The 7,898-nt window shown below is 52.1% G+C and overlaps 1 long non-coding RNA gene across 1 annotated transcript; it reads right to left on the bottom strand.

Moving 5' to 3' along the window:
• Positions 1–540: 540 nt before the first annotated feature.
• Positions 541–4,558, bottom strand: LOC131486155 (uncharacterized). The gene is made up of 3 exons (XR_009249204.1): positions 4,268–4,558; positions 2,112–2,204; positions 541–720 (listed from the first exon to the last, which is right to left on the bottom strand). It is a non-coding gene; the product is annotated as an uncharacterized LOC131486155 (long non-coding RNA).
• Positions 4,559–7,898: the final 3,340 nt, after the last annotated feature.

Raw genomic sequence — 7,898 nt, 5'->3', positions numbered from 1 at the left:
TGCGTTTCCGCAGCTTCTTGGCTCTGACGGGTGGTGAGGTGGAGAGGGTAACCTGGACCCAGATTCCGCTGCACCCCGCGTTCGTCGGGCCCCCCTCTCCCCTGTGCAGGCCCGAAAGCCTCCTGTGGTACAGTCCTGGAAAAGCTGGCTCCTGTGGGCCTTCCCTGTCCCCACCCCCAGGCCTCAAGGAGGAACCCAGAACTGCCCTTTCTGCCCCAGGAGGCCTCCCGTGTGGTCACCTCAGTCCCCAAGTGAACCGCTCTCACCACCAGCTCGGCCCGGCCGCACCTTCCTTCGGGACTTCCAGCTTCCAGAACAATAAGAGAATAAGTTTCTGTTGTTTTCACCACCCCCCTGGACTGTGGGACTTTGTGACGGCGGGCCTGGGAAGCTCATACACAAAATTTTAAATATTCTTTATTTCCCAGAGACTTTAAGAAGCTGACCTGCAAGAATTTCCAAGGAGGAGGAAGCAAACCCACTTTCTCAGTTTATTTTACCACAGAACTTTTTTCCTCAAAAAAACAAAACAAAACAAAACATTAGCGTTCCAGGAAAATGCTCTCTGGGAAAGGGGGATCTTCGGGACTTATCTGTGGTACCTCAGGGAGATGATCCAGAATAAGGGGGCCGAGTGGGGTCCCTACAGCCTTGGTGCCCCTCCAGGGAGGGTGATCTATCCCACAGGCCCACCGCCAGGTCCCACAGAGAAACTCGTTCCTGCTCAGTGAAAGAACAAATGAATGAATGATGTCAGCAGTGATGTCAGAGGACAGATGACTGAACCTCCCTCCACCTTCAGGCTTCGCTGTCAAAGGGAGGCACCACAGGACACGCCCTTGCCCCCGTGGCCCTCACACCACGCACACCCAGGGCCTTAGTTACACCACGCGAAAACGTCCGTGCTTTCTCCCCTCTGGGCCTTCACTCCTGCTGTCTAGAATGATCCCCGCTCCCACCCTCGGCCTCCTTGGCGGCTTACCGCTCATTCTGTAAGGCCTTGTGAATGGTCCTAATAGAGTCCTGTGGCCTGGTCTCCAGCCAGGGTGGCCCCGCTGCCGTGGGACCAGCGACAGAGGGTAGCTCAATCAATTCTTACGTATGTACACATCCGTGAAACTACCCCCCAGATGGAGGTACAGAACATTCCCAGCACTCAAGGCCTTCCTAGCTCATCGTTTTGTCCTACCCTAGGCTGTTATCTTTGGGCCATGGTCAAAATTTCCTCATATTGTCACTCCACATTCCAGCCTACAGGAAACAGAGATGGGGCTGGGTGGTGTGGAGGCACACAATTTCCTAATTAAAAAAAAAAAAATGTAGGGGCGCCTGGGTGACTCAGTTGGTTGAGCATCCGACTTTGGCTCAGGTCATGATCTCACGGTTCGTGAGTTCGAGCCCCGCGTCGGGCTCTGTGCTGAATCTCAGAGCCCGGTGCCTGCTTCGGATTCTGTGTCTCCCTCTCTCTTTGTCGCTCCCCTGCTTTCTCTCTCTCTCTCTCTGTCTCTCTTTCAAAAATAAATAAAGATTAAAAAACTTTTAAAAAAATGTGATCTGGAAATGCATACATCACTTCTGTCTACACTCCATTGGCTAACTCTTGGTCCTATTGTCATATGGGCTGCAAGAGTACCCGGGAAAAAAAATCCCTCTCCGGCGGCCACGTGTGCCAAAACACTCATGAGGTTCCATGACTAAGGGAAGAAGCGGGGCCCAGGGTGTCAGGGAAGCAGGATGAACGGCCAGACAGCCGTGGCTTGCTGGAGCCTGTTCACGGAGGGGACTCATGGAGCAGTAGCAGGGGACATCAGGATCTGGGAGAGGAACGGACCCTGTCCTCGGGCTATGGCTTTTTAGCTGCATGATTAGTGGGACACAGGCTCCTCCCCCAGCCTGATAAAAGCTAGGATCCAACATGAGGCCTGGCGTGGGTCTGGTTCCAAGTCAGCCCTGCCATCACAGCCTCCGTGCTTTGAAGGGCACCAGCCCCTCCTATGTCATTATCAGGGGCTGGAACTGAAGTCCTACGGTTACAGCTTCTACCAGAATGGATTGCTTTAAGCTCTTGGCTTTACCTTGTCTCCAGGGGGTTTTGCAAGAGACTAACTTACAGCGAATTGGTCTGGGACAAATTCACCCTTACGTGTGAAAGGCACGACCAGCAGTGAGGGTCACAATGGTCACACTCCAGCAGGGACGTCAAACTGCGAAAGCAAATTCAGTGTGCTAGAAGTTCCAACAGAAGTCAGAGGGGAGTGCTCTGTATGGAAGGCCACCGGTGCACAGAGAAAACACTTCATTGAGTCATTGGGAAAGCAGGAGCTCAGGGAAAGAGGGGACAGGACACAGATGACAGAGGAAGGGCATGGACAAGGCACCCAGGGGCGTGACAGTAGGAGCAGTGAACCTCCTAACAAACAAATGTGGGGCCCCTGGGCTGCTCAGTCGGTTGGTTACACGTCCAGCTTCGGCCCAAGTCACGTCCTCACGGTTTGTGGGTTCGAGCCCTCACGGGGCTTTCTGCTGTCACCGCGGAGCCCGCTTGGAATCCTCTGTCTCCTTTCTCTGCCCCTCCTCTGCGCGTGCTCTCTCTCAAATAAATAACCATCTAAAAAATCTTATAAAAAAAAAATAAAACAAACAGACGTGAAAGATACATAGGGGAAGAAGTACGATAAAAAGAAACGTATAGCAATAAAGGTTTATAGCGAGCGTTTAACTAAACTGGCTCTAACTTTCCTGGAAGTCAAAGCATAAAGGGAACCCACCAGATGATATAACTTCCACTGCCTGATACAAATAAGTCCTCAGGCGTGTCAAGAGTGATATCTTCCATGTGTCCCCTCACGTATACTTGGTTTTAAAATTAAAAGGAATTCAAAATTATCAGCCAAAGAGGGGAAATAGGTCTACTACAATGTCTTGAGAAGCCTTAGCAATCTCTGTTAGAGTAAGGGTAGCAATAAATAACATAAATCTAAACCGAATCCGGCATAAAACCACATTGCAGATAATTAGGCACCTAGCCACGCCTTATGTTAGCTAGAATATATATTAGGCTACGCTGCTATGTCAGAGGCCCCCAAATACAGTGCCTTAAAATAGAAATGTGTTTTTCTTTCACATAACAGTCTGAATGTGGGCAGTAGGCCAATGTTGGCAGGTGTCTCTGCTCAGTGAGGTCATTTAGGGATCCAAGTTTCTTCCCTCTCGTCGCTTGGCCATCCCTACGCCTTTGATGAGGGAGCACAAGGCAAGCTGAGGGCCAAGCGCGAGTTAACAACACCCCCCCACCCCGGGGGGGATCCGTGCGACATTCTCCAGCACTCCCGGCTGCCCCAGGACAAAGGAAAGGAAAGGAAACAAATGGGTAACTGACAGAGATCACAGTCCCGCAGGACAGGAGTCTCCATCAAGGAAAAGGCGATCTTACCGACAGAAACCTGTAGCCTCTGTTTCCTGGAGCCCCAACATCACCCTCCCCTCCATGGTGATGTGGGGAACAAAGGCAAGAAGGAAATGGCGGTGAAATTACATTTCCTTATGACCTGCAGCCCATTGACACATCCTTGAGGCAAATACAGAGTAGAACCTTTCTCCGGGAACCCCCTCCTGTCGCAATAATGCCCTACTAGAGGGAAAACAACCTTAGCTTAATAGCAAGGCCTCTGGTATCTTGGGAGTCCTCGTTAGCACATCACAGTCCTTCCAGAAACCTCCCTTGCGCCTTTACCTCTCCCAACACCCTAGTATATAACTAATCACTCTTCACAAACCCAGCGCAGCTCTTCCTGCCCACAGGTCCTGTCCCTGTGCTTTAATCAAATCACCTTTTTTGTGCCAAAGGCATCTCAAGAATTCCTTCTTTCAAAAAAAACAAAAACAAAAACACATGTATTTATTTTTGAGACAGAGAGAGACAGAGCATGAATGAGGGAGGGTCAGAGAGAGAGGGAGACACAGACTCCGAAGCAGGCTCCAGGCTCTGAGCTGTCAGCACAGAGCCTGACGCGGGGCTCGAACTCACGGACCATGAGATCATGACCTGAGCCAAAGTCGGACACTTAACTGACTGAGCCACCCAGGCGCCCCTTGGGTGATGTTTAAACCCAGTCAGGCTGCCTCGAACCACCTAAGAGTTTTGCAGACCGTGAGGCCCTCAACACCAGCAAGAGGGCAGGAGCCTGCCCGTGTCACCCAGCAGGTCCCTGGCCCAGCTGGGAGGGCAAGAGGGGAGCAGGAGAGGATGAAACCCAGGGCACCGCACCTGCAATCATTTGTATGCGTTGTCAACCGCTGGGGCTCCCGCTTCCCCGGAATTTGTTTGCTGTGAACGGAATTCTCTTCTCAGCCCGGAGAGGGACCAGGAGTTTCTGGAGCGGCTCTGTGACTCATGGACACCCGGAGGGGCAGCCCAGAGGACACCAAAACAGGAGATGGCCGGGAGGGAGTGCATAGCTGGAAGGTGAGCTGGCATTTGATGAGGTGCCAGGGACTTAGGGCAGGAACCGCAGTGCTCTCTTGCCCGGGAACCTCTCCTGGAAGGGATGACTCCGCGGAACCCAAGGGCGCCCCTCCCGAGGACGTCTTCTGTGCAGCAGCAGGAGTGGGAGGCCCATCGGGTGACCATGGACCCAAGACCACAGACGGGAGCTTTCGCAATCTGGTTAATGTTTGCCTTCTCCCCTGAGACTCCACGTTCCCCGAGAGGGGGGTCGTGCCGGTCTTTCCCACTGTGCTATCCCTAGTGCCGCACATAGTAGGTGCTCAGTGCATCTCTGTTGACTGATATCGTCCCAACTCAGCCCCACCTGGAGCCACAGTACAAGAATGTTTATCATTGCCACCTGCCAGGAACTGAATGAGGTGTCTCCCCCTACGGTATCTTGGTTCATTTCAATAACCTTGAGAGTTCAGTGTGATTATCCTCACTGGGAACAGACAGAGCCCCTCCTGGACGATGTGCTCTCCTCTCAGGACGACAGACTTCCAAAGCAGAGGGCCAGAAGCAGACCCTAGAGACAGCTCAACCGCTTGATCATTCAAAGAGCAAGATGCCGAGGCTGGTGTCTCACGAGAGGGCAGAAAGGGGAGGAGTGGCCGGTCCCCGAGGACGGCAAGGCGCCAGCGGGTGTTCTCGGTGCTTCCCAATGGTCCCCTTTGATGAGGGAAACAAAGGCAAGAAAAATGTAGTTTAAATTAAATTCCCTTACAGCCTGCAGCCCATTGAGAGATGTCAGAGACCTGCAGCGCGGAACGTTCCCCAAGACGTTTATGGCCGCCCTGACGCCTTCGTGTTTACGCTTCCTTAAAAACTAAGAGCAACCTTGACAATTGCTAAATCTTCAGGGTCCTGTGAGCCCCTGCTTTCAGCATACAGAGATTCCTTAAAAACTGACTTTACCTAGGGGCATCTGGGTGGCTCAGTCGGTTAAGTGTCTGACTTCAGCTCAGGTCACGATCTTGCGGTTCGTGGGTTCGAGCCCCGCGTCGGGCTCTGTGCTGACAACTTGGAGCCTGGAGCCTGCTTTGCATTCTGTGTCTCCCTCTCTCTCAGCAACCACCCCCCACCCTGTTCGCACTCTGTCTGTCTCTCAAAAACAAAACAAAACAAAACAAAATTAGAAAAAATAAAATAAAAAACTTTGTCTCTAGCCCCACCCCTCACCAACCTACAAGTATATAATCAGTTGCCCCTCACAACCCCAGTGCAGCTCATTCTGCCCACGGGTCCTGTCCCTGTGCTTTAATAAAATGGCCTCTTTGCGCCAAAGGCATCTCAAGAATTCTTAGCCGTTTGCTCACGAACCCCACTTCACACTTCAGCACCCTTGACTAATCCTTGCACAAACCTTGCGCGCTGTGAACCCCCTTACCCCATCTCCCAGGAGAGAAATAGGCTGACAGGGGTGAATACTTGCCCAAGTTCCTCAGCTACGGGCGCAGGGCAGGGCTTGGGCCCACGTAAGTCCCACGGCAAGGCCCCGGCAGCTTCCACTTCTGCCCACTCGACACTTGAGTTTTGCTGGCCCAAGTTGTGTCCCCTGAAACTCATGCGTCAAGGCCCTCCCCCCGCATGACAGTATCGGAATCGGGGCCTCCAAGGAGGTGACGAAGGTTAAGTGAGGTGATGAGGGTAGAGCTCTGACCCAATGGGACTGGTGGCCTTGTAGGAAGAGTACGGAGAGGCCAGACCATGTGACAAAACAGCAAGATGGCGGCCGGATGCAACCCAGGGGCCCTCAACCAACAACCGGCTGTGGTGGCCTCCTGGTCTCAGACTCCCTACCTCCAAATGCATCTCCATTGTTGAAGCTACTGTGTCTATGGTATTTTGTTATGCACCATCCCCCCCTCCGCAGACTGAAACAAGTTTTCAAACACCAAAACCAGTGACATAAGGGAGATACGCTCTTAAGGACTCCTTTCCCCATCCTTCAGTATTGGCGGGGGAGGGGTGGGAATTGGTTGACCATCGCCCCAGACCATCATAGAGTTTATAGGGGAACTGGGAATTGCCTGAGGGCCAGGGTCTGCTGGCTTAACTACCTCATAAAGAATTCCCCGGGGCACAAAGACTTCACAGAAGCGTCCAGAATCCCCTTGAGCAATTCTTCCCAGTCTGAAGATCCCTTCTTATGAATGGGACCTCATGACGCCTCCCTGGAGTATAATTGCCTGATCCCCCGGAGGGTACCTGTTCAGCCAAGAATCCCTCACATCTCCCCACTTAACACAGAGCATCTACACCATGTGATCGGAGCCGGATCTCCGAAGGACTTGTCATCTCCGCAATTTCCTGCAAAGGAAACTGGGGATCACGGGGGCCCCCGACTTGCTGAGTAACAGAAGTTCTTGCATCCCAGCCTCCGTCTTCCGATATGAAGACCAGGGTCCCGGGGTCAATGCCACAGCCACCCTTTGCTGAATATTCTCATTCAAACACAGTGCAAAGAAGTACGTTTGAATAAAGTTTATTCAGTGAATCACTTTATGGGCAAACAATTAAATGCAACATGACAACTAAGTAATTAGAGCTCTTTGAATACCTTGCCAGCCAGAGAGAAATAACCCAAAAAGGAGGGAGGAAGAGGGGCAGAGAAGGAGGGTCCCTGTCTCTTGTGGACCTAGGCTCCTAGACGCCACCACCCGGTTCCCTGGGTCTAGCTGACACGGACGGAGGCCATGGGCCAGGCCCTGGTGAGGGCCGAGTCTCAGGCATGGCTCGTGCAAGCCCCCTAGAGGGCCGCTGCACTCTGTCACCTCTCCACTAAACGGTGCCCAGCAAAGCAGCCCCTGGAAATAGAAGGCATGGTTATGTCAGGCTCTGTCACCTCAAACTTGTGACATGGCTTCAGGGTCCTCCAATGCTTTGATCACCCCCTTCTTGAAACATGCCAGGTTTGCTGGTAAATTCCAAGTTTGAGCATTTTGGGGATGCTTCATCCCTTACAAAGTGCTTCCACAATCCTCGTCTCATTTATGCCTCACTATACCCTTCAGAGGAAGCTACTGTAACCGGCTCAGTTGTAGAGAAAAGGAAAATAAGATTCGGAAGCGAATTAGCACCCAGGTCAAGTAACCAGTAAGTGACCGAGCCATGCTTTGAACTCAGATCTTCCTGGATCCACATCCAGTGTTCTCTCCATCATCCAACTTGCCTCCCTGTCTCACTCCCGACACCCCATTAATACACATGTATGTCTAACTCGGCAGAGTGCATACAAATTTGCCCACATTCTGAGACTAGGAGCCGCGTGTGCCCTTTGAAGGAAACTATTTGTACCTGTTTCTTTTCTTTTTTTTTTTTTTCAACGTTTTTTATTTACTTTTGGGACAGAGAGAGACAGAGCATGAACGGGGGGGGCGGGGGCAGAGAGAGAGGGAGACACAGAATC

This window comes from Neofelis nebulosa, chromosome 9 (assembly GCF_028018385.1).
Source record: "Neofelis nebulosa isolate mNeoNeb1 chromosome 9, mNeoNeb1.pri, whole genome shotgun sequence".
NCBI classification, from domain to species: domain Eukaryota; kingdom Metazoa; phylum Chordata; class Mammalia; order Carnivora; family Felidae; genus Neofelis; species Neofelis nebulosa.
Note: the sequence above shows the minus strand (reverse complement) of the source record. Positions and strands in the feature narration are given on the sequence as shown.